Source organism: Medicago sativa, chromosome 8, assembly GCF_051527215.1.
Source record: "Medicago sativa cultivar Bolivia chromosome 8, Bolivia_mono, whole genome shotgun sequence".
Classification (NCBI taxonomy): domain Eukaryota; kingdom Viridiplantae; phylum Streptophyta; class Magnoliopsida; order Fabales; family Fabaceae; genus Medicago; species Medicago sativa.
In genome coordinates this window covers 8,613,752-8,638,549 of record NC_140756.1, presented here as the reverse complement: position 1 = coordinate 8,638,549, position 24,798 = coordinate 8,613,752, and the positions used below count along the sequence as shown (strand labels likewise).

Below are 24,798 nucleotides of genomic sequence, written 5' to 3'. Positions count from 1 at the left end.
TGGAAGATAATTTATTAGGAATATAGAACGGACTAGTGGAAAAAAAGTAAACGGTCAATATATATTATAAATGTCCTAATGATAAAAATATTCATGTATTTAAAATAAATACATTAAATATTTGAAATGTTATATTTTTCTTTCAATGAATGAATAAACCATCGGATACATAGTTTTAAAAATCGGACCGGACCGGCCGGTCGAACCGGTCCGACCGTGAACCGGCGGTATGGCCGGTTCGAGCTACACAATGGATCGGTCATGCATTTGAACCGGTGAGAACCGGTGTGACTCGGTCAAAACCGGTCAAACTCGGTGACTCGACCGGTTTAGTGAACCGGACCGGGTTAATGCTTCGGTCTTTATTTTAAAAAAAAAATGCGAAAAAATGAAAGAAAGTGAGACGAGTGAAGATGTTGTGCGGCGCAATAGTAGATACGAAGAAGGGAAAAAACAAAGGTATGAACTTGTTTGATAACATCGAAGTTTAATGGAAGGAACTTAATCCAAAATATTCAAGAAGTAGTGAGATGAGTTAGAAATTTAATGAGAGAAACTTCAAAAATGAGTATCAAGCAAGTGAGATAGGAGATGGGAGGAAGAGAGGGACGAAGGCACTGCAAGCGGGGAGGCGAGGGTTTTCTCAATTTGTTTTGCCGTTTTTACATTTTAGAAGACCTAATCCTGGTTGTTTTCGGGTCGGCATAATCCATGGGTCAAAAGCCCATTGCTTTTACTAGCCCGCACACATGCATGTATCTTCCTTTTCTTTGTATAATATTCACGTGCCACTAGCATATAATCCCTTACAAAATAACTAATTAACATATAATAATAATAATAATAATAATAATAATAATAATAATAATAATAATAATAATAATAATAATAATAATAATAATAATATTCTCTCAAAAAACTTGTACAAAAAAAATTCTTTCAAAAACATAATAATAATAATAATAATAATAATAATAATAATAATAATAATAATAATAATAATAATAATAATAATAATACACTACCGAGTCATCTGAACGAGTCATCCGATTTAATCCGATTCGGTCATGCGGTTTAACCGGTGACCCGGTGGTTCGACCAATGAACCGGTGACCCAATGACATTACCGAGTCGATGACCGGTCCGGTTTTTAAAACTATGATCAGATATGTAAACTTCATATAATTTGAATAAACTTTTCTTAAGTATGAATTTAAGTATTTAGGCGTTTTTTGGAACAAAGTATTGTTTTGCTAAAAAAGTTAGGTTTTGTTCGATAAAACCAAACTAGCATTACGCTCTAAATCACACTTCTTAATGGCAAATTATATAATAATTCCATTATAAGTAAGAGTAATTAGATCTTCTATAATAACTAATGAAAATGAAAGAGGTGCACATGACCTTTAACCTCTCACCCGTTTCTTTTTTGAATAAGCTATTGTTCTTTCACCTTTCATTGCACATAATTAGAAGACTAATGCTAATTCGTGCATGACCTTTTATTTTTCACCGGTTTCTTTTTACAATAAGTTATTGTTCTTTCACCTTTCATTATACATATTAGCAAGACTAAAGTTTGGTTGAAATATATGTAAAATCAATGAGAAATTAAGCTAGAATTGGAAGTTACATATAATAATGGAAGAATAGGAGTTTATAGTTTTTGCAAGGTAAAAAATGGAGAATTTTATCGAAAATGATATTGAAGCAAAGATACTTTAGAAGTAAATAAATTAGAAAAATGCTAAATTGTGCCATTAGGACACAAAATAATGACCTAAAAATAGAATAAAAAATAAATGTTGCATAGAAAAGACAAGTTTTTAAACTTTTAAGATTTTAAATTTACAATTTTCAATATTAAATTTCTACATTTAGATTTTTATTTTGTAACCTTAGGGCATATATAGTAGGGCTCGATTTAGCAGGTTTTTGGTCTATTGATTTGAAGCTAGCTACCTCATGTTTCCTGTATGTTGAGCGGTTTTGGAAATGTAGGGTCTAATTTTCTTACAGGAAGTAGTTTTTCTCTTTGGTACGGTGTTGACCATGATGTTTATGTATGTCTTAGTGACGTGAATACAAGAATTGATCAATGCATGCACATGCACTTTTCTGCTCCAAGCATTAAGTATTTCAAAATCTTCAACAAGTGAATATGTTGAACATAAATAAAATAATCTTCAAGTCAAAACCTTAGTACACTCAATCAAGGACAGTAACAAATGTATTAGAGCAACTCCAACGCTCTGTTCTTCAAAGGCAAGAACATAATTTGTTTTGTTTTTAGCATTGGAGCAGTTTTACGTGGCAGCCGGGGTGGAGAACTGTTCTACGGCAAGAACAAGTTCCAGCTTTGCTTTTTCTAACACACATAAACAATAGAGCACAACATACAATTTAAAAAGTAAACATAAGGCCCACTTAAAATAAAACAAGAACATTAGGTTGTTTTTTTCCATTGGAGTGAAAATGATGAAAGTTCTTGCATTCTATGTGGCGGTTAATTGGCCCACAAAAATTACCTTGAGAACATCAATATTGTTCTACCGCTGGAGATGCTCTTAGTGTCTATAGATTGCAGCAGGCAGATACCACAAATTTGTAGTTTAAAAAACAATAGTAGCATGAATAACACAATGGTCCCATAACTAATTGTCACTAACTCTTTCATCATCCAACATGTATTAATAGTAGTTCAATATTCTTTTAACTTTGAAACTAAACATTCAGATTCTTTTTTGATATTTTTATGTTAGCTTGTTCACGATGAGAAATATTTGGTTTTAGATCATGAGGTACTATGATGTCTTGATTAATGTCAACAAGATGTTGCAGTTTAAATTAAGAAAATGTTATCCCTTTAACCGTACAAGATGTGCATTTTTGTTCTTAAATTTTAAAATGTATAAGCTGGTTATGAAGATCAAAATTTTATCATACGTGAAAAGATTTTATTCAAAGATTTGGTGAAATATATGGTGCAACAATGCATGTGAAAATGATGTCTTCGTGAGCTTAATTTGGACAATGCATAATATATGCAAGATCCGAGTTTTAAACCCCGGCCACCACCAAAAATGCATGTGAAAATGAAGCGTGTATAACCAAATCATTTCATAATGAGCATCACATGTTTCAGGCATTTATCAATCACCAACTAACAAATAGAGTGTGCATAGAAAATCCCTTCTAGAATAAACTAGCAATTGTTGAGTGATTATTCTTTTAGCCTCTCTAAGATCTTATTAAGGAGTTTCTCAATCGTATTGCAACTTATTAATAATACACTTTTTTAATTGTTTTTTTTCATGCATGGAAGCAAAAAAAAAACAATTACTTTGATAAGCAAGGGACATTTGGAACAGTATTTCTAGCAGTTCCATGGGCATTTGTACAAATAGAAGAAGCCTTATTTCCTGGTTGAGCAGAAACAATGTTGTTTTGATCTAATAAAATGTCGAAACAACCAGAGGAACTACAATTTAACTGAATAGCTAAGCCGCTAGCAGAAGTTCCTGTAAATTCTCGAAATTTCACCGAACTCACCGACACATTTGCACCCTAATAATTTCAACACAATTCAACACATATAAATATTATATATAAAACCAGCCAACACTGTTGAAATGACAAGATTGAAATGACAAGATTGAAATAATGTAGAATGAAATATTTTACCTTCCGACCAATACCATAATCCTGATCTATAATTATTGGGTTGTTAACATTCACAAGGATGATTTGCTCAAATGTAATCTGTTTTGCATAACCTGATCCACCCTGCAAAAAAATTGACGATCGAATTGGAACTAATATGGTTTGCAATATATTTTCAATCATTATAGCCTAAAGTTTCAATCATGCTGATTACCAAAAATAACAATTCAACGTGTTTCTTTATACATCAAGATCAATAAAGATGAATATGAGAAGGGGTTGAAGAATGCAAGAAACACCTCGACGAATGTCTTGCATTGCAGGAAGGGGATAAACCAAAAAGTATTTTTTATATGAGTAGGTTAGTATATTTTATGATTAGCTACCTCAATAATATATATATATATATATATATAGTTATAAAAAATGAATTATTTGTCAAAAACTAGTAAAAATAAGTAAGTCAAAAGACATTATCTTGTTTGATAGATGTATTATGTATTATTTTGACACTTCTAAAAGTTTAAACAACTTCCTAAAAAAAAGTTTAAACAACTACGAACAAAGTTTTATTAACATTAAAATTGTCGAAACAACACTCAAAATATGTTTCATTTTATTTATTTATATTTGGCCCCTTCGCAAAAGAATGTGTGCCTTGTAGAAGAAGCTTTCCATTCTTTTGAAAGATATAGGAAATTGGAAGCTAATCTCTCTAGGACTGGGTTTATTTGAGTTTTGGTTTTCATCGATTGATGACATGCAAAGAGTGTGGTCCATCGGAACGTACAATTTGAAGCTTGGAGCAAACTCATGCCCTAGTCGGGATTAGATTGATGGACTTGACACATAAATATTGGTGTCCAAGAACGCTCTTTGAAATTGCCTCAGGTGTTTGTACACCCTTAACTCTTGATGAAGCTACCAAGAATCGAGTTCGGGGACTACACTTAGATCTTGGTGTATATTGACCTATGAAGTACGAACACTTATCGAATTAGACGTGTTCCGGTGTCGGATACGACGTCGACACAACACCGATACATATAATTACATTAGATTATGTGATTTTCTCAAATTATTAGCGGCGTCGGCGTGTACGTGTCCGTGTTCGTATCCGTGCTTCATAGATATTGATTTATCGAGAAAAGGTGTTTGCTGAGAATTTGGTCGAATGGGATAGATACATATTCTATGTCGAGGTTCTTTGTGAAAAAATATCCAATGCTTTCCCTAAATGCAAAAACATTGGCCATTTGATTCATTAATGTACTAAAATTTATGATGAAGTTAAGGACCAACATATATAACAAACCTATAGATGATAAAGGTAAAACTCCACATCATATCAAAAAATTGAAGGTTAATGATCAGCCTAATCTGAGAGAGATGATAAAGGAAAGAAACCACAACAGTTCAATCCAACTAAGGCTTGTACAAGGAAAACTTACAATAATATTTGTCTATACAATTATAATTAGTAAAGTATATGTGAAAAACCATTACTTCTCACGCATACATGATACATATATTATAGGTAGTATTGAATATGTTTATTAATTTTTTTTTTTGAAGAAAAATATGTTTATGAATAAAGATGACACTTTAAAATCCATATTTTTTTACGTAGTATAAACATATTTAATCTTGTTAGATATACTCACAGGAATTGTCTTGATTCGTGCTCAGGGGCGTAGCCCTTCACATGGGAGGGGTAGCCTTGGCTACCCCAAAAAAAATATTATTCTTGAGTAGGTTGGTATGTATATATATATCCGGCTACCCCAAATAATAAACATTGAGCTACCCCAAACAAAGTTCAGTTGCAAAAAATTAGCATAAATAATAAAGTAAAAAGATTACTACATGATTGATAGATTTATTTGTGATGGTTTCATGCTTCTGGTCTCAAATAACAACTATAGATAAACTTTTTTCAACAATAGAAATTATCAAGACAATAGTCATAGACAAGTTAAATAGACATAATTTCTTGCAAATAACCTATTTATTTACATTTGAAAAGACGTCATTAATCTATTTATTAAACAGTCAATTATAGATGAAATTGGTTTCTTGAAACGCATTTTGGCTAACGTTTCTAAATAGCGATTTTTATGTTAATTGTTTCTAAGACTTTTTAGTCCTTAATTTCTTGTTAGAGATTAAATGCAACACTAAAAACATTTTTTTTTTGTAAATTTTAAAAAATTGTAAAAAAAAATTGAATAATTTTTTGAGGACTAAATCTAGAAAATTATAATTTATGTATGTCTTAAAAAAAATTATAGTTGGCCCCTCGCGTAAATATTTTGCGAGCTTCGCCGCTGTTCGTGCTCCATTTTGAGTTGCATTGAATGTGCAATTCTGCACATGAATATCAGAAACTTTATCCTCAGATCCGTTTTTACCAAGGCTTCCAACACTGATTATTCATAGGATACATATTTCTATGAGAATCGTGAAAAAATAGAAATAGATAATATGAAATTTAACACTACTAACACGCCAAAAGAAATTTGAGGAGGTCAAGAATTCAAACTTTGGCTACTAGTATATCATACTAACAATAAATATTTATCTATAAAAAATTATAATAAGGTTATAAATAGGATTTAAATATTAATATATATGAAATTGAACTTTAGAGACAAAATTTTATAAACTTTATTCCATGGCCAGGTCCACAAGTAATCCTTGTAGCATTGACAAAAGAGGGTACCACCATTGACGGCAATACAATCATCACCTGTTTATTAAAAACAACGTAACTCAAATTAAATCTATGCAATATTTAAATCTTTTAAGCGTAATAATCTTTGGTAAAAAATATTTTTTATCGTTTATTTAGATTGATGTTTAGTTCTACTTTATTTAAAAAAACAAAAAATTATCTCCTATTTCATAACAAATTATGTTTGACTCTCTTTTTTAAAATGACGTATTTTTTTAAGACAAAGTAAAAGTTTAAAATATCTTAAGATAACATAAACATGACGTACCAGATTTTATGTTGGAATCTTGTATCAAAATATTAGTGGATGAAGCAATGTCAAACCCATCAGTATTAGGGCTAGTACCAGGTGAATTAATAGATATATTAGAGAATGTTGCACCATTGCACGAATCAACGGCTACATGGGAACGTGGGCTATTATTGATACTCAGGTTACGAACATTGAGACCCTTGCAGGCATGAAACAACAAGATCTGTAGCATCAAGAAAAATATTAATTTGGTGGTTCAATCACCTTTTTTTGGTGTATGTAGGGGGGTCAATTGTTTAAGATGATACATACCCCAGGTCGATCACATTTGCATTGCCACCAAGTCGAACCATCTCCATCGACTACTCCTCGACCATTACCATCAATTGTGAGTCCGTCTACAGATTGCACGTTAATCCAATAAGACTGAGCTTTCCAATTTACTTTGGAAGGTGCAACTATTTTCCCTTCAAGCTGCAAAAAAGAAAGATGGCAAAATACAAAACAAATACAGTTTATTTAAACATTTTAAAAGCTGCAATTAAAAACACAATTAAAACTTATACATATAATTATAAGTTTTTAAATTTGAAGCTGATAGAAGGTATCCAACCTAATAATATATTATGGATATTGACCATTGAACTAGGTCTTAAAAGTGAATGTTAGATATACTAAATACCTTAATAAGAATATTTTTGTTGGTGCAAGGACCGGTAAAACTTAGTTTCGACACCATAAATGTTTTTCTTGCTGGTATAACGAGTGTTGGCATCACGCACTACTCCATATGCCCTAACAAATGCCTACAATTCAACATATGCATGTAATTAAGAATAATAAGGGGCAGTACACAATTATAGCCATATATCTATAAAAAACCATAATATTCTCATAAAGTGAGTTAAAAATATATATTTTCAATAGAGTTGTCATTGTTTTAAAATAGCACAATGGCTAGAAATTCACCTTTTTAAGGTAAATAAGTGAGGTGTTAGGGGGTTTGAACTCCGGTATTTGCATATATTACGTAATATCTCTACCAACTAAGTCAAGCTCACGGAGACAAGTTATGCAAGAGAAACCATAATATTCTCATAAAGTGCAAGAAGAGAAAAAAATCAAATAATGAAAATGACACAACTTGTTCTCGTAAGCTTAGTTAAGTTGGTGAGGATATTGCATTCAATAGTCATGGTCTATCAAAACCATAAACTTTTCATAAAAATACTGAATGCAATATACCCTCAGATATAGAAAACTTTTTTTGTTCTAGAGAGAAATAAATTGAAATTTAAGTGTTAGTTTTCCAAAAAAAAAAAATCCGGTCAACATATGATTTTTAGCTCTTGCCATTGAAAAAAAATATGGTTGAATGAGAGAATCCAACCTTATATATCGCACGGGTTCCTCGATGAAACTTAATCACTATTATATGACGGTGAAAACTTTGCACCAATATCATGGTCACTAGAAATAAAACCAAGCTACCATAGCTTACGGTTGGGATCGGGAAACAAAGAGATTAGTCACTGCAGATAGCCGAGCTTTTATTCTAGCAATGCGCAAACTATGAAAATTATATAAATAAAAAATTGAAAGAAAATTAATACAAAATTTTATAATTCCTTTTTTTAAGAGGAAAATTTTCTAAATTTATTTTTTAAAACATTGATTACGTTATTAAGATTTTTTGAAAGGATAAATTTATTAAGATTAAAAACGTCTCCTTCAACATGTTACGATTTTTTTGTGTCAATCTTCATATTTCTAAAAAAAAAAGACCATAGTAATTCAGTAGTTCGGCGAGAGATAAATAATTTACAAAATAACATTAATTAAATCTACACTAAACTTTTCAGCAAACTTTTCAATTGAGTCATTAAAAAAGAAAACTTTTCAATTTAGTAGTCGGTCGGACAAACACTTATTTTCCTACTCTTTTTTATTTTTTTGACAAATTCTTACCTCTGCTATAAAGTATAGTATTGATCGTATTGATGAATGAAAAATATTTTTCCATAGTCAAGACTTATATTTTTCAACTGTATTGATGAATGAAAAATATATTTCCATCAAGACTTATATTTTTCAACAAATATTTTAAAAATATATTGTAAAAAAGTTAATGAAAAATATCTTTCTAATTTTTATTGTCGAAATATACGGACTTATGTTTAAAAAAGGCTTTAACTCTTCGTCGGATCAAATTGTCCTTCGTCGGTAATTGATTGCATAACAAACACCAAACAAGCAAGGAAACTTTTAAAGGGGTTACTTTGTGCCAAATAATATTGGGAGCTTCTATGAGGAAGTCGGACAAATGACTTCATCGGTGCGGTCGTGTGAATGGGCCAATCGGATTTCAAGTGATGACACGTCGAAACCCTAATCATGTTCCAAAGGCAATGCGGTCTACAAGAAGGAAACTTTTAAATATTGCAATCTAGTCCCTATATATATTTTAATTATTTAATTAATAAAAGTTATTTAATTTATTTTATTAAAAAAAAGTTATTAAATTTATTATATTGAATAATTAAAATGAATATTTAGTTTTAGAAAATTCCCTCCATCGTTTTTTTGAATCACCATCTTCTTCAACTCTTCTTCCTCGAAATCACCATCTTCTTCATACCACGAAATCCAACGTCTTCATCATCCAGTCCTCTGCAATCATCATCTTCTTCGTCATCCAAAATGATTTAATGTTTTCAAAATCCATCATCTTCTTCGTATGGTTCACCTCCGTGTTTGATTCTTCTGTCGAATCGTTTTCTTCATATGAGGTTCATTTGTTGTTCGTCGTCGTGGATCGGTTTGTCGAAGTTGTTGCGGTTCGAAGTTGCTTGTTACCCAAAAAAAAAAGTTAAGGTGATTCTTATTAGCTATTTTTATCGTTTTTGAATTTTGAATATTCTCAATTAGGGTTTCGATTTTCCCAATTCTGGAAAGTGAACTAGTGGATTAACGTGTTATGTGTTAATTGAAATTTCGATTATGAAGCAACTCTTGTGTATGAATTTTGAATTTTGGCAATTAGGGTTTCAATTTTCCCAATTACGGAATGTGTTTTAAGCCTCAACGATGTATGAAATTGGAATATTAGGGTTTCAATTTTCCCAATGCTGGTCTCGGGTACTTGGTGGATTAACGTTTTAAGTCGTAACCGTGGTTTCTATTTTCTAGCAATCCCGATTGGGATTTTAACCGTTGTATGAAGTTTTGTTCCTAAAGATCATATTGCCTGATACCTAACGGAAAATTACGAAAGAAAGGAATTGTCAAAAGTAAAAGTATGTACTCAAATGGCATAATCTACTTTCATTCATTCACCAAGTAATTAAGAAGTATGCAAGACTAAAAACTATGAGAGAAAAATGCATAAAGAAATTCAATATTCAAAATCAATATCAAATTAACAAAATCTATCAAAAAGTTAACTTCAAGACCAAAACTTGGTTCGTTTTTCTCCTTGACATTGGTTGTCTATGGTCATTGTGCTGAACACTTTTCTTGCAACAATGAACTCGGTGAAGTAACTTTGAGTTCATTTAATTACTACATTTTCTATGTTGATTTTCCCTTGTTGTGGGGTTGTGTGGCGTCCAATGTTTGTCTAACAACTTACTTTTCTCGGCATGATCCGTTGACAAGGTCCAATATGAGTAGCTTTCTTGCTTAGCGCTTTGTGTGGTTATTAGTGCTATAAACAAAGAGTGTGAGTTGAGTACCTCATTGTCAAGTTATACTAATCTTTAACCAGTTACGATATCTTCAAGACTCACATGTTGTTCAAGATAATCTTTGAGCGTGAGTTGAGTACCTCATTGTCAAGTTATATTAATATATGGTCTTTGATTCTTGACTCGCCGATTAAAAAAAACAACTTGTTGATCACCCTTATGTTATGATGTGAAAATTGAATCAAATAGAAGCATTTTTTGTTGGCAAAGATAGGTTTTATTACTACTAACTTTGTGATTGGTTCAAAAATATGGTTATATAATGGATACATTCACGATGCATTGATAATCTAATGTTTGTTATACACTCATACAGCTCATATCAACAATATGAAGATGAGATGGTCAAGTCAAGGAACATAAAAAGGAAGTAAAAGGGTTCGGACATCAAATCGGCATAAACGACATTGGTAGAGGTATGTAAATAGAATGCTAAAGCAATTACCATAGTTATAATTATAGAATTCAACAAAATACTCAAAAGACCATGATTGCATCGCATGTCGTCACCGAAACAATGTCAAATATGGACCTAAAATGACCATAAGTTACAACCAAAACATAAATAAAGTCTTAAAACTCCAATCAATGGACCTAAAAAGACCATAAGTTACAACCAAAACATAAATAAAGTCTTAAAACTCCAATCAAACAAGACAATAACTTTAAGATTGCATATCCATTCAAACTTTCAAACTTTGACCAACGCCTTTCTTTTTGATTCCCGATAAGTCCAATAGTCCGTAGCCTTTGATAACGCCTCTTGTGACAACACATTGTTTTTACTTTGCACCAATTGAAGTGCAAGTTTCATTCTTGAAGCGATCCACAACTCGAAACAATATAACCAATCGGGACCATTCATGATCTAATTCAATGATACAATCATACTTATGTTTTAGTGACCACAACTTAACTTACCGTGATTTTGTCGTAATCAGTTCTATATGCACCTTCGGTAAGCCACTTAGCCACAAACACTACACGGTCATTTCTATAACAAGAGATTATCATCGAACACAACACAATCAAAATAGTTGTTACATATCAATCATAACTAGTTAGAAGTTTGATAATTACGATCCAGTTCGTTGACGTGGAAAACATCTTGGTTCAATCGGACAAAAGCTTGAAATTGGTGTTGTTGAAGAGAGTGTGCTGATTCCATTGAAATATTCGTGAGTAAACATTTCCTCAAGAAATAAACCCTGCAATAAATTAGAATATTTATGAACCGAACCGAAAAAAACATACGGTACGTGATCAATACCAAATCACATACCAACTTAAGCACTTCACGGCGTCTATGACTTTGTCTTTACGGACATGGTAAAGAGTCCAGCAAAAGTACTTTGTTCTCCACGAAATCAACAATCATTAGATACCAATGAACCCCCTATCATTAATGGGAATAAAAATGCGAAAAAAATTGAAAAACAAGTAATAAATAGGTTATCGTTATGATGGGGTGAATCGGTTTTAATGCAAAGCTACGCATAAATTACCTTGGCCACGAAGTTGCGCGAGACATGAAGCTAGATTGATATCTCTTCCTTATTTCGTCGGGGTTATGATGTCGGTCCAAAGCACATTGCTTTGCATTGAATATAATTTGTTAATTGTCTTTAGTTTTTCAAATAATCGAAGCTATGAGGTATTATATCTCATTATAGTCGAAGCTATTACCGAAAACGACGTAGGTAGATACCACACTCTGGTCTCATTGCCAAGTGCGAGGCTTCAACCATTTCGTCTTGCCACAACATTTATAACACCGCAAATGATGACAATCACATTTCACTCGAGATAGTTCATCTTTCATTTGTAGATGTTAAACAATGTTAAACAATAATCCCCTCCGGTCAACGGGACATCTAGGCATCGGTGTTTTTAGAGCCTTCCTATCCCCATATACGCCACATGTTGTTCGATCAAAACCTCGTCCCTACAAAACGAATGCAATGCAACCACATGTGATCGGCCACATTATACTACATGAATCTTTAGATATTATATTAACAATGATATATATGAATTCCTAACCTAGTTGAATCTTCCTTGTCTAACATGAAAATGTATGCGGTTTGTGTAAGCACATATATCATTAATTGCCATATTTGATGGTGGTCCGAAAGCTATTGGCATCCACTACATAATTAAACCGTTTTGAAACATTCATTAAACTCAATTAGGGAGTATGAAAACATTTAGATGTTTATAGCTTATAGATAATATAACTTACTTCGGGAATATCGAAATCACCATATAAGCCGTCGTATCCGACAGAGTCCAAGGTTGGTAGTTCAAGTAAAAGTCTTGATCATCGTCGTCTTGGTTTTAAGAACAATTTCTTCTTAATTTTGTTGTATTGTAAGTCATCAAGTAACCCTTTTCCTTTACTTAGATTGAGAACCGGAGGAGCCGACTTTGTTTGATTGTCCAAAATAAGCTTAGTATTGGACTTTGAGGCTTTTTTCTCTGTATGAGCAAACTTCTTGATGACCTTTCCACGGTCGGCGATTGGTGTCGATGCTTTGTTGAGTCGTACTTGTCCGCCTCCTCCTCACCACTATTGTTAGGGGTAGTTTGGTGACTAATCAATAAAATACCAAAACAGATGTAGAACAATATTAGTAGCTTGTCCGGAACAACTCAAAGGACGACACGTTAACACATATTCCATACAACTATACCGAGGTGTGAGAACATAGATTTTAGGACATGTCTATTTTCCTAGCCTTACAAAGATCTGTCTAGCCTTACCATCTAAACACCTATGTTCCGTAAAACTTGAATGGCATGTAAACACATGTAGTTTTCGCATTTATTCAATTAAACTCTAAGGAAAATGTAAGCACATACAAGGATTTATTCCATCCAACTCCACCGACATGTGAGCACATAGATTTTTTAAAACATGTTCCGAAACATTTGAATGTCATGTAAACATATATATTTGACAGATTTATTCCATTAAACCGTAAGGAAACGTGTTCATGGTCATTTTAAACTATTGAATATAAGTCATTTTAAACAAAAAACTCTAAGGTCATGTGAAACTCGTAAATAACAAAGCCAAAAACCATATTGGATAAGTACCTTGATGAAATCACAATAATATATGATTTGAATTCCTTACTCTTGCTCTTGGTTTCTGTTACCTTCTCTTTCATAACAACCGTAGTTTTTTGGAAATCTGGATTTGTATGCGTAGGATTTGTAGTTTTCTCCCTTCTTGTTGATTTTCTTCGTTATTTCTATCTGGTGTTGTCTTACGTTTTCTTGGAGTTCCTTTTCCAGCCATTTTTTTTTCGTTGTGAAGAGTTTCTAAGGTCGAAATAGAGAAGAAGAGTTGGGAGTAATGCTTTTCTATAATGGTTTATACGTTGGAATGTCTAAGGTCACGGTAATAATAGTTAAGAATTAGTGAATTAAGTTTCTTTTGATGTAAATTCCAATGACTTAAGGCACTATATCGTTATTTGCAACCCAAGTATAGGACATTAAATGCGCTCATATAATAGGAAAACGCATCAGTTTTCAATGCATATAACATTTAGTTTCATTTATCATTCATTTTTTCCTATGTAAATAAACTATTGTAATTTGTGTAAAAAAAATTTAACTAATGTGCTTTTACGATGATATAGTGTAGGAAATTTGTTGTTATCAATACAATGTCCGGTGGTGGATCGGCTTCAAGGACTCATAGGGATAATGGAGAAATACTTACCGCTTATATCATCAATGAGGTTAGAACTTCCTATTATTTTATGTTGAGCAATTGAATATTGTTTAGTGAATTATCTAAACTATATATCTCATTTACAGCCGTATGGAGTGATTAGACCTTCCTTTTTGAGCATTTTATCCACAAACTTGGAAGAGAATTTATATTGATTGATGCAAAATCCAATAGACACAAAGTTAAGTTCAATCAAAACATTGAACATCCACTTCGACCGAGGGATGGATCAACTTAAGGGAGTTTTATGGTTGGAATGAAGATAAAATGATCTTTATGAAGTTCTTGGGGAATGATTGTTTCCAATTCACCGCATTTGAATGTCAACTCATTTGAATGTCAACTCATTGCCATCATGGCACACTTACAAGCAAGGAATTGAGGATCTCAACCATTATGAAATGATCTTAACTCCTTATATGGCTGCAGGTTATCAATTGGTAAGTACCAACAACTCCTTCTAAAATGATACATCTCTATAAAGTTGAAAGCTATTCTAATTGTCATTTTTTTCGGACACCGAACATTGACTTTGGTGATTACATTAGAAGCTCGTGCTACTCTGCTATTAATATGTATGGACCTACGGGCACCGAGTACAAATGTGATGTACTAATAAGGGATGGAAAAAAGAAGGCAACAAAGATTGGCAGTGGGTGGAACAAATTTTGTAAAGACAATGGATTCCATGGTGGGGATAAGCTTAAGTTTAAGTTTGTGGATATAAGTACATCAAATGTAATGAAGGTTTCTAGGATTTAAGTAGTGTGTTGGACTTTGGTTGTATTTTGTGTGTTTTGTGCCAATGTTGGTAAGTTACTTGCACTAGAATTTAACAAAAGCTGTACATTGTTTTGGTAGTCTATTATAAAACTCATATGTTTTGTAGTCTATTATAACACTCCTGTGTTTTGTGCCAATGTTGGTAAGTTACTTGCACTAAAATTTAACGATTATGAGTAACCTACGATTATTCTTCCAAGAACAGTCAAACACATGTATGTGGAGGTATACCTTACATATGCTATAATGGTCATTTACGTAGGTGCTTCTTTTTGATTTATCGCTCAATTAGATAAATCAATTAAATTTAGTTGATTATATTCCTCTTAGAAAATAACATACCAACAGTTCCTAATAAATCAAACTTTATTCAACAACACAAATATTTTTTGAGGTTGAGCATGTGTTTTGAATTTGGATAGACCTTTTTCAAAGCCCTATAGAATAAATATGATAATATCTACATGTTCCTTGCATTATGATTTATGGCTTTTAGTAATAATGCGAAAGTGATACGAAGTAAACTCAATGAACCCGAGATTAGCAAAAAAAGGCAAGGTTAAAGATTGTGCAAGGTTAAAGAAGATGAAAACCCACCGGTCATATATATATATATACATACATACCAGGAAATAAAAAAAAAAGGCAAGGTTAAAGATTGTGCAATTAGTGGTAGGAACACCTACACACTAATTATATGTCTTTGGCATAAAGCCATTAATTACATACCACCAAAATATGAAAGGCAAAAGGTTAATTTCAAAACACAAGGCACGAGCATATCACCACCATCTTCCTACTCAAAGAAGGAACCGGGATCCTCTTCAAAGAGGTAGCTTTATTTCATAACCTTAATCTCATTGTTAAAATGAATATTAACAATGTTGAAGATGATCCGGTCTCCTATCACAAAATTGCTTGCTGCAGTGAATTCCTTCCATCCATATTTAATCTTCACATGCCATGGATAATCTTCATACCACATAAGACGGCTCTCCTTCTCCCCTGCTCGGTCCACGAAGAATCACATCATGACAAACGGTTTCCCTCATATTGTCACCCATCGCTTGAGGCACAATCTATGTGAAACAAACAAACAAACCAACACGATCGAGTAAAACCAATAGATAACTGTTACAAATCAAATAACCTACAAACAATTAAGGAATATTAAACATGGATATGATACTTACAATTTCTAAGGCCTGTGTGGGATCCTCGGTCAATTCCATGATGAATGCAACAGCTTTGCGAAGGCCTAAGGTCCCACCATGCCATGTCGGGAAAGACGGAGGGTAGATCTTATATGGCGGATGATCAACGTGAAACACGCCGTGTCCCCGATAACTTAGGAAGATGTAGTGGTTCCCTTGCAATCCATAAACCTCCCTTAAACGCAACCGGCCATCGTTTAAACATGGGTCGTCATAATCCCGGTTGCACCGGACCACAAAGGTGTTTCCATCCTTGTCAATCAACGTCCGTAACTCACCCAAGTATCTACGGTACTCTCGATAGAACCGTGGTTCAATCTCTCCGTAATCCTATCAACATTTATACATAGTCAATAAAACAAATTCCTCTACCATTCTAAACATTCCTTCAAAGACAAAGTCCTATTCTAAGCATGGTCTTTTAGAAACAAAGTAACTCCTTCATTTCAAGAGTCCAATAGTTTCAAAGCATTCCTTCAAAATTAAGTCAAAGACACGGTGCTATAGTTTCAATACATTCCTTCAAATGAAGTCGAAATGAGTCATATAGTTTCAAAACATTCCTTCAAAGTAATTCAAAGACACGGTCATATAGTTTCAAAACATTTCTTCAAATCAATTCGGATACGAGTCATATAGTTTCAAAGCATTCCTTCAAATCAATTCAAAGACAGAGTCATATAGTTTCAAAGCATTCCTTCAAAATAATTCAAAGACAGATTCCTATAGTTTCAAAACATTCCTTCAAATTAATTCAAAGACACAAGTCCTATACTAAACATTCCTTCAAATCAATTCAAAGACAGAGTCACATAGTTTCTAAACATTCATTCAAAGTAATTCCTTCAAAACAATCAGTTTTACTCTAAACATTCTTATTATGCAAAGTTGCATTTCATAATAAAGCGAGAACACGTATTCGTTTTACTTAATTCTATAAATTAGCAACATACAAACATGATTTTTTAAAACAGATTCTTATACAATCAAGGAATTTACCGCAAACAATGTCTTACACTATATAGATACGAAACTTAATCTATTCTTAGTTTATTAAAACCAGATCCCTTTGTGGTTTAGAATCATATTGCGTGAAAAAGGAGTCATTTTTCCACACAAACTAACTCTACACAGAAAAATCATATTGAAACTAGTCAAAGTCATCATGCATGAAAAAGGAATCATGAGAAACGTTAATGAGAAATGAAAAAGGACTCGGCTAACCCGATTCTTCACATGGACGGTCATGAAGTGTGACAGCCTCTCGTATGACGCAAACATCTTTCTTCGTCGTCTTTACCATCGCCATATCCATAGACATCTTCAGATGAAGCTTGAGGAGAAGTACGGAAAAGGAAAGGTTACTAAAAGAAGAACCTTGAAACTTATCAAAGAAGGTGAAGGGAAAAGATGTGAGTGAACTTATGATGTGGTTTCGTAGACATTAATGAAAAGGTGTAAACCGATCGTAATATGTTGACGTTTGGAGGGTTAGATGAAATGAGCTGAGTGTTGTGGGAGGTGATATGACTTCTCTGTAGGCACTTTGAAAACCTTGAAATGTGATATGTTCGATGTGTCATCATTAGTACCCAAAATATGTATTATTTTAACAATTGTTTATGGATTGCTACCCAAAATATGTATTATTTTAAGGAAAATAATGTGGTAAAAAACATTATTGTTACTTAAATTATGTCTTTTTTTAAATAAAAAACTTAACACATTGAATAAAATTATATAACCCTAAGACTTGAAGTTGTCAAAGTCATTTATAACCCTAGTCCTTAACTACACAAGTGATATACGTCATTTATGCACATGCAATTTTTTTTCCAAGTTTATGTAATTCACAATGCATAGGTTAATCACCAACAAATGCACAATTTTTATCAACATAAATTGGCTCATTAACTTTTTATTTGTTATTATTAAACTTTACGAATTCTTTAAGTCGGTAAACAGTTATTTTAACTTTTTCGTTGGTATTTATAACTATACGAATTCTTTAAGTAAAAAAATTTATTTAACTTTTTACTTTTTATTTTTAACTTTAATTAGCTTTTACGCAAATGTAACAAAAAAAAAACTAGTTTATTCTCAGTTAATAAGAGAGAAGAAAAAACCATTTTCCAAAAATAAGAATAATAAATAGTCAACTTATGTAAACAAGTACATTATTCACATGCAATTTTTTTCTCCAAGTTTATTTAATTCCCAATTGTAATATTTAGATGACAAAAATAGTTTTGGTGTTCGTGCAAAAATAGTTTTTCAATTTTTACTTGGTGGTTCTTGCAAAAATAGTTTTTATAACTTTTTCTTTGTTATTTATAACTTTACGAATTCTTTAAGTTAATATAAGTTTATTTAACTCATGTAAACATATTTGTATAAAGTTTATTTAACTTATGTAAACAAGTACATTATTCATATGCAACTTGGAATTGGCAACAATATAAATGACTTATTGAAGTAAAAAAAAAATAGTTTGATTGCAAATTCCAAGTTGCAAAAGTCATCATTTGGTTGCCAATTCCAACTAACTCTACACGAGATATTACATTAACTTTTTATTTGTTATCATTAAACTTTACGAATTCTTCAAGTAAAAACAATAGTTTTTTTAACTTTTTATTTGGTAACTTTACAAATTTTTTAAGTCAATAAAAATTTATTTAACTTTTTAGTTGTTATTTTGTCAATAAAAGTTTATTTATGAAAATATTGACAATTATATAAAAGTTGTATTTAACTTTTTTCGTTGCTAAGTTTTATCTAAGTAAAAAATAATACTAGGATGAACCGAGAAAATGAACTAAGAAGATGAACCAATAAATTTTAAATCAAGATGAACTTAGAAGATGAACTAATACATTTTAAATCTAAGATAATTCATAAGAAAGATAATCAAGGATAAAATTACAACTAAGAGGATCAAGATGAAGATTTAATTGCGATAGATCTGCATACACCTTTGATAACATCTCATTCTATCCTCAACATTATGCATAATATCTCTTAAAACGTTGAAGTTGACTTTCATATATATAATAGCCACCATCATATGATTCAAGATAGCAGTTCGAAGATCTCCTTCATTCTTCTCCTTTTATTCATCACAAAGCTTCTCCACAGTAACCCAATGTCTTTGAACCTCATCAAATGAATTCAAAACCCTACGTACCTGCGGCGTACGGTGCATTTTCTTCACGCATGAGAATGTTATTTTCAATGTATTGTAGTTTGAAATCGTAATACGGTTCGAAGCATCCTTCGGTAAATCAAAAATGGCAGTGGTCAATCTACTAATGTGAGTTTCCATGAAATAAGGATCAATAGTGAGGGATTTCCAAAACTTGGAAACACACCTAAAAGGTAGAGGATTTTCTCGCCTCTACCTTCAAAAGGATGTCTAACATTATTTACGGTGGTAGAAACTACATGTTGGCTTGTGATGGAAAAGATGTGATGGAAGGGATAGAGAGAACTATTGATACTTATAGCATATGGCTTGTAATGGAAAAGATACTTATGATGGAAGGGATAGAGAGAGAGAGAGAACTATTGGTACGTGGGAAACGATATGACTTCTTTGTAGGCACATTGAATGACTAAAATGTGACTTTTTTCAATGTGTATTCATAACTTAGTGGTTTTTTATTTTTTATTTAAGAATCAATACTTAGTGGTTGTTAATCAATTTTCCAATGTAATTACATTCAGTCATATTATTAATTAAAAAATAATAATAAACGCTAAACCATTATTTGGTAAAAAAATTATTTTAAGGAAAATTATTTTAAGCAATTTATCTCGTTCTAAATAATAATATTGAATTATATATTAAAAACTTTAAGTTGGCGACAATCCTTGTTAAATAATAATAAGACTTGAAAATTATATGTTAACCCTAACCCTAATAAGACTTGAAAATTATATCTAAACTTGAATTATATGTTAAATAATAATAAGACTTGAAAATTATTTTAAGCAATTTATATCCTTCTAACCCTAAGACTTGAAGTGGCGATCATCTCCTTCAACATTGTAAACCCTAACCCTAAGACTTGAAGTTGGCTATTATCTCCTTGAACATTGTTAACCCTAACCCTAAGACCGAAGCCGGCGATCATCTCCTTCGACGTTGTCAACCCTAACCCTAAGACTTGAAATTGGCGATTATCTCCTTTGAACATTGTTGACCGTAAGACCTGAAGATGGCAATCATCTCCTTGAACATTGTCAACCCTAACCCTACGACTTGAAGTGGCGATAATCTCCTTTGAACATTGTTGACCGTAAGACCTGAAGATGGCGATCATCTCCTTGAACATTGTCAACCCTAACCCTACGACTTGAAGCCGGCGATCATCTCCTTCAACGTTGTCAACCCTAACCCTTCAAAAGTCATTTTAAGTTACTAATCTTGTCTTTAAGTTGATGATGTGTTATTTTATACGATGTTGATGAAGTAATTTTAACCAAAACTTTTTCGTTAATAAAAAATATAAATTCCATTTTATTTCTCCATTTCATTCTTCGTTAAAATTCATTTTTTAATGTCTATTTTAATTTATGGACTTTATTAATAATTTTGTTATTGTGTATTCAATTTTTTTAAGGGATCATTACTTAGTGGTTGTTAATCAAATTTCCAATGTAATTACGATCAGTCATATTGTTAATTTGAAAACACATATGTTTTATTTTTTTAACGAAATTGAACAATTGTTTCGGCATTGTTAATTAAATTATATTTTAAGGAAAATTATGTGGTAAAAAACATTATTTTAAGGAACATTTATAACCCTAGTCCTTAACTACACAAGTGATATAAGTTATTTTTTTGCTCTACTCCTTAACTAAAAATTTGCAAAGGTCGTTTTTAACTATAGACCTTAAGTTAGTAGGTTGTAATCATTACAAACCTCGGTCATTAACTAACATGGTTGCGAAAGTCATTATTACCCCTAGTACAAGTTTATAAGTTGTAGTCATTTATCAACAAATTCTATAAAAGTTTATTTAACTTTTTACTTGTTATTTCTAATTTTATTTAGCTTTTCTAGAAATGTAACAAAAAAAAACTAGTTTATTCTGCAGTTAATAAGAGAGAAGAAAAAACCATTTTTCAAAAATAAGAATAATAAATAGTCAACTTATGTAAACAAATACATTATTCACGTGCATTTTTTTTCCAAGTTTATTTAATTCCCAATTTTAATATGTTAATAGTTTGTTTGCCAATTCCAAGTTGCAAAAAGTTAATTGTTTGGTTGCCAACTCCAAGTTGCAAAAGTCATCATTTGGATGCCATTTCCAACTAGCTTATTCTCCAGTGAATTATGATAAGACTCTCTATCCTATGCAACAATTCCTAGGTTAAGCACCAACAAATGCACAATTTTTATCAACATAAATGGGCTCATTAACTTTTTATTTGCTATTATTAAACTTTACGAATTCTTTTAAGTAAAAAAAATTGCTTTTGAACTTTTTCTTTGGTATTTACTATAACTTTACGAATTTTTTAAGTCAATAAAAATTTATTTAACTTTTTAGTTGTTATTTTGTCAATAAAAGTTTATTTATGAAGATATTGACAATTATATAAAAGTTGTATTTAACTTTTTTCTTTGCTAAGTTTTATCTAAGTAAAAAATAATAGGATGAACCATATAATGAACTAAGAAGATGAACCAATAAATTTTAAATCAAGATGAACTTAGAAGATGAACTAATACATTATAAATGAAAGACAATTCATAAGAAAGATAATCAAGGATAAAATTACAACTAAGAGGATCAAGATGAAGATTTAATTGCGATAGATCTGCATACACCTTTGATAACATCTCATTCTATCCTCAACATTATGCATAATATCTCTTAAAACGTTGAAGTTGACTTTCATATATATAATAGCCACCATCATATGATTCAAGATAGCGGTTCGAAGATCTCCTTCATTCTTCTCCTTTTATTCATCACAAAGCTTCTCCACAGTAACCCAATGTCTTTGAACCTCATCAAATGAATTCAAAACCCTACGTACCTCTGCAGCGTACGGTGCATTTTCTTCACGCATGAGAATGTTATTTTCAATGTATTGTAGTTTGAAATCGAATACGGTTCGAAGCATCCTTCGGTAAATCAAAAATGGCAGTGGTCAATCTACTAATGTGAGTTTCCATGAAATAAGGATCAATAGTGAGGGATTTCCAAAACTTGGAAACACACCTAAAAGGTAGAGGATTTTCTGCCTCTACCTTCAAAAGGATGTCTAACATTATTTCGGTGGTAGAAACTACATGTTGGCTTGTGATGGAAAAGATGTGATGGAAGGGATAGAGAGAACTATTGATACTTATAGCATATGGCTTGTAATGGAAAAGATACTTATGATGGAAGGGATAGAGAGAGAGAGAGAACTATTGGTACGTGGGAAACGATATGACTTCTTTGTAGGCACATTGAATGACTAAAATGTGACTTTTTTCAATGTGTATTCATAACTTAGTGGTTTTTTATTTTTTATTTAAGAATCAATACTTAGTGGTTGTTAATCAATTTTCCAATGTAATTACATTCAGTCATATTATTAATTAAAAAATAATAATAAACGCTAAACCATTATTTGGTAAAAAAATTATTTTAAGGAAAATTATTTTAAGCAATTTATCTCGTTCTAAATAATAATATTGAATTATATATTAAAAACTTTAAGTTGGCGACAATCCTTGTTAAATAATAATAAGACTTGAAAATTATATGTTAACCCTAACCCTAATAAGACTTGAAAATTATATCTAAACTTGAATTATATGTTAAATAATAATAAGACTTGAAAATTATTTTAAGCAATTTATATCCTTCTAACCCTAAGACTTGAAGTGGCGATCATCTCCTTCAACATTGTAAACCCTAACCCTAAGACTTGAAGTTGGCTATTATCTCCTTGAACATTGTTAACCCTAACCCTAAGACCGAAGCCGGCGATCATCTCCTTCGACGTTGTCAACCCTAACCCTAAGACTTGAAATTGGCGATTATCTCCTTTGAACATTGTTGACCGTAAGACCTGAAGATGGCAATCATCTCCTTGAACATTGTCAACCCTAACCCTACGACTTGAAGCTGGCGATAATCTCCTTTGAACATTGTTGACCGTAAGACGAAGATGGCGATCATCTCCTTGAACATTGTCAACCCTAACCCTACGACTTGAAGCCGGCGATCATCTCCTTCAACGTTGTCAACCCTAACCCTTCAAAAGTCATTTTAAGTTACTAATCTTGTCTTTAAGTTGATGATGTGTTATTTTATACGATGTTGATGAAGTAATTTTAACCAAAACTTTTTCGTTAATAAAAAATATAAATTCCATTTTATTTCTCCATTTCATTCTTCGTTAAAATTCATTTTTTAATGTCTATTTTAATTTATGGACTTTATTAATAATTTTGTTATTGTGTATTCAATTTTTTTAAGGGATCATTACTTAGTGGTTGTTAATCAAATTTCCAATGTAATTACGATCAGTCATATTGTTAATTTGAAAACACATATGTTTTATTTTTTTAACGAAATTGAACAATTGTTTCGGCATTGTTAATTAAATTATATTTTAAGAAAAATTATGTGGTAAAAAACATTATTTTAAGGAACATTTATAACCCTAGTCCTTAACTACACAAGTGATATAAGTTATTTTTTTGCTCTACTCCTTAACTAAAAATTTGCAAAGGTCGTTTTTAACTATAGACCTTAAGTTAGTAGGTTGTAATCATTACTAACCTCGGTCATTAACTAACATGGTTGCGAAAGTCATTATTACCCCTAGTACAAGTTTATAAGTTGTAGTCATTTATCAACAAATTCTATAAAAGTTTATTTAACTTTTTACTTGTTATTTCTAATTTTATTTAGCTTTTCTAGAAATGTAACAAAAAAAAACTAGTTTATTCTCATAGTTAATAAGAGAGAAGAAAAAACCATTTTTCAAAAATAAGAATAATAAATAGTCAACTTATGTAAACAAATACATTATTCACGTGCATTTTTTTTCCAAGTTTATTTAATTCCCAATTTTAATATGTTAATAATTTGTTTGCCAATTCCAAGTTGCAAAAAGTTAATTGTTTGGTTGCCAACTCCAAGTTGCAAAAGTCATCATTTGGATGCCATTTCCAACTAGCTTATTCTCCAGTGAATTATGATAAGACTCTCTATCCTATGCAACAATTCCTAGGTTAAGCACCAACAAATGCACAATTTTTATCAACATAAATGGGCTCATTAACTTTTTATTTGCTATTATTAAACTTTACGAATTCTTTTAAGTAAAAAAAATTGCTTTTGAACTTTTTCTTTGGTATTTACTATAACTTTACGAATTTTTAAGTCAATAAAAATTTATTTAACTTTTTAGTTGTTATTTTGTCAATAAAAGTTTATTTATGAAGATATTGACAATTATATAAAAGTTGTATTTAACTTTTTTCTTTGCTAAGTTTTATCTAAGTAAAAAATAATAGGATGAACCATATAATGAACTAAGAAGATGAACCAATAAATTTTAAATCAAGATGAACTTAGAAGATGAACTAATACATTATAAATGAAAGACAATTCATAAGAAAGATAATCAAGGATAA

The 24,798-nt window shown here is 31.4% G+C and overlaps 1 pseudogene; it reads right to left on the bottom strand.

Annotated features, from left to right (window-relative positions):
* Positions 1–3,339: 3,339 nt before the first annotated feature.
* The window catches only part of LOC146896689 (putative polygalacturonase At3g15720), a 51,722-nt pseudogene continuing 30,263 nt past the window's right edge, over positions 3,340–24,798 (bottom strand).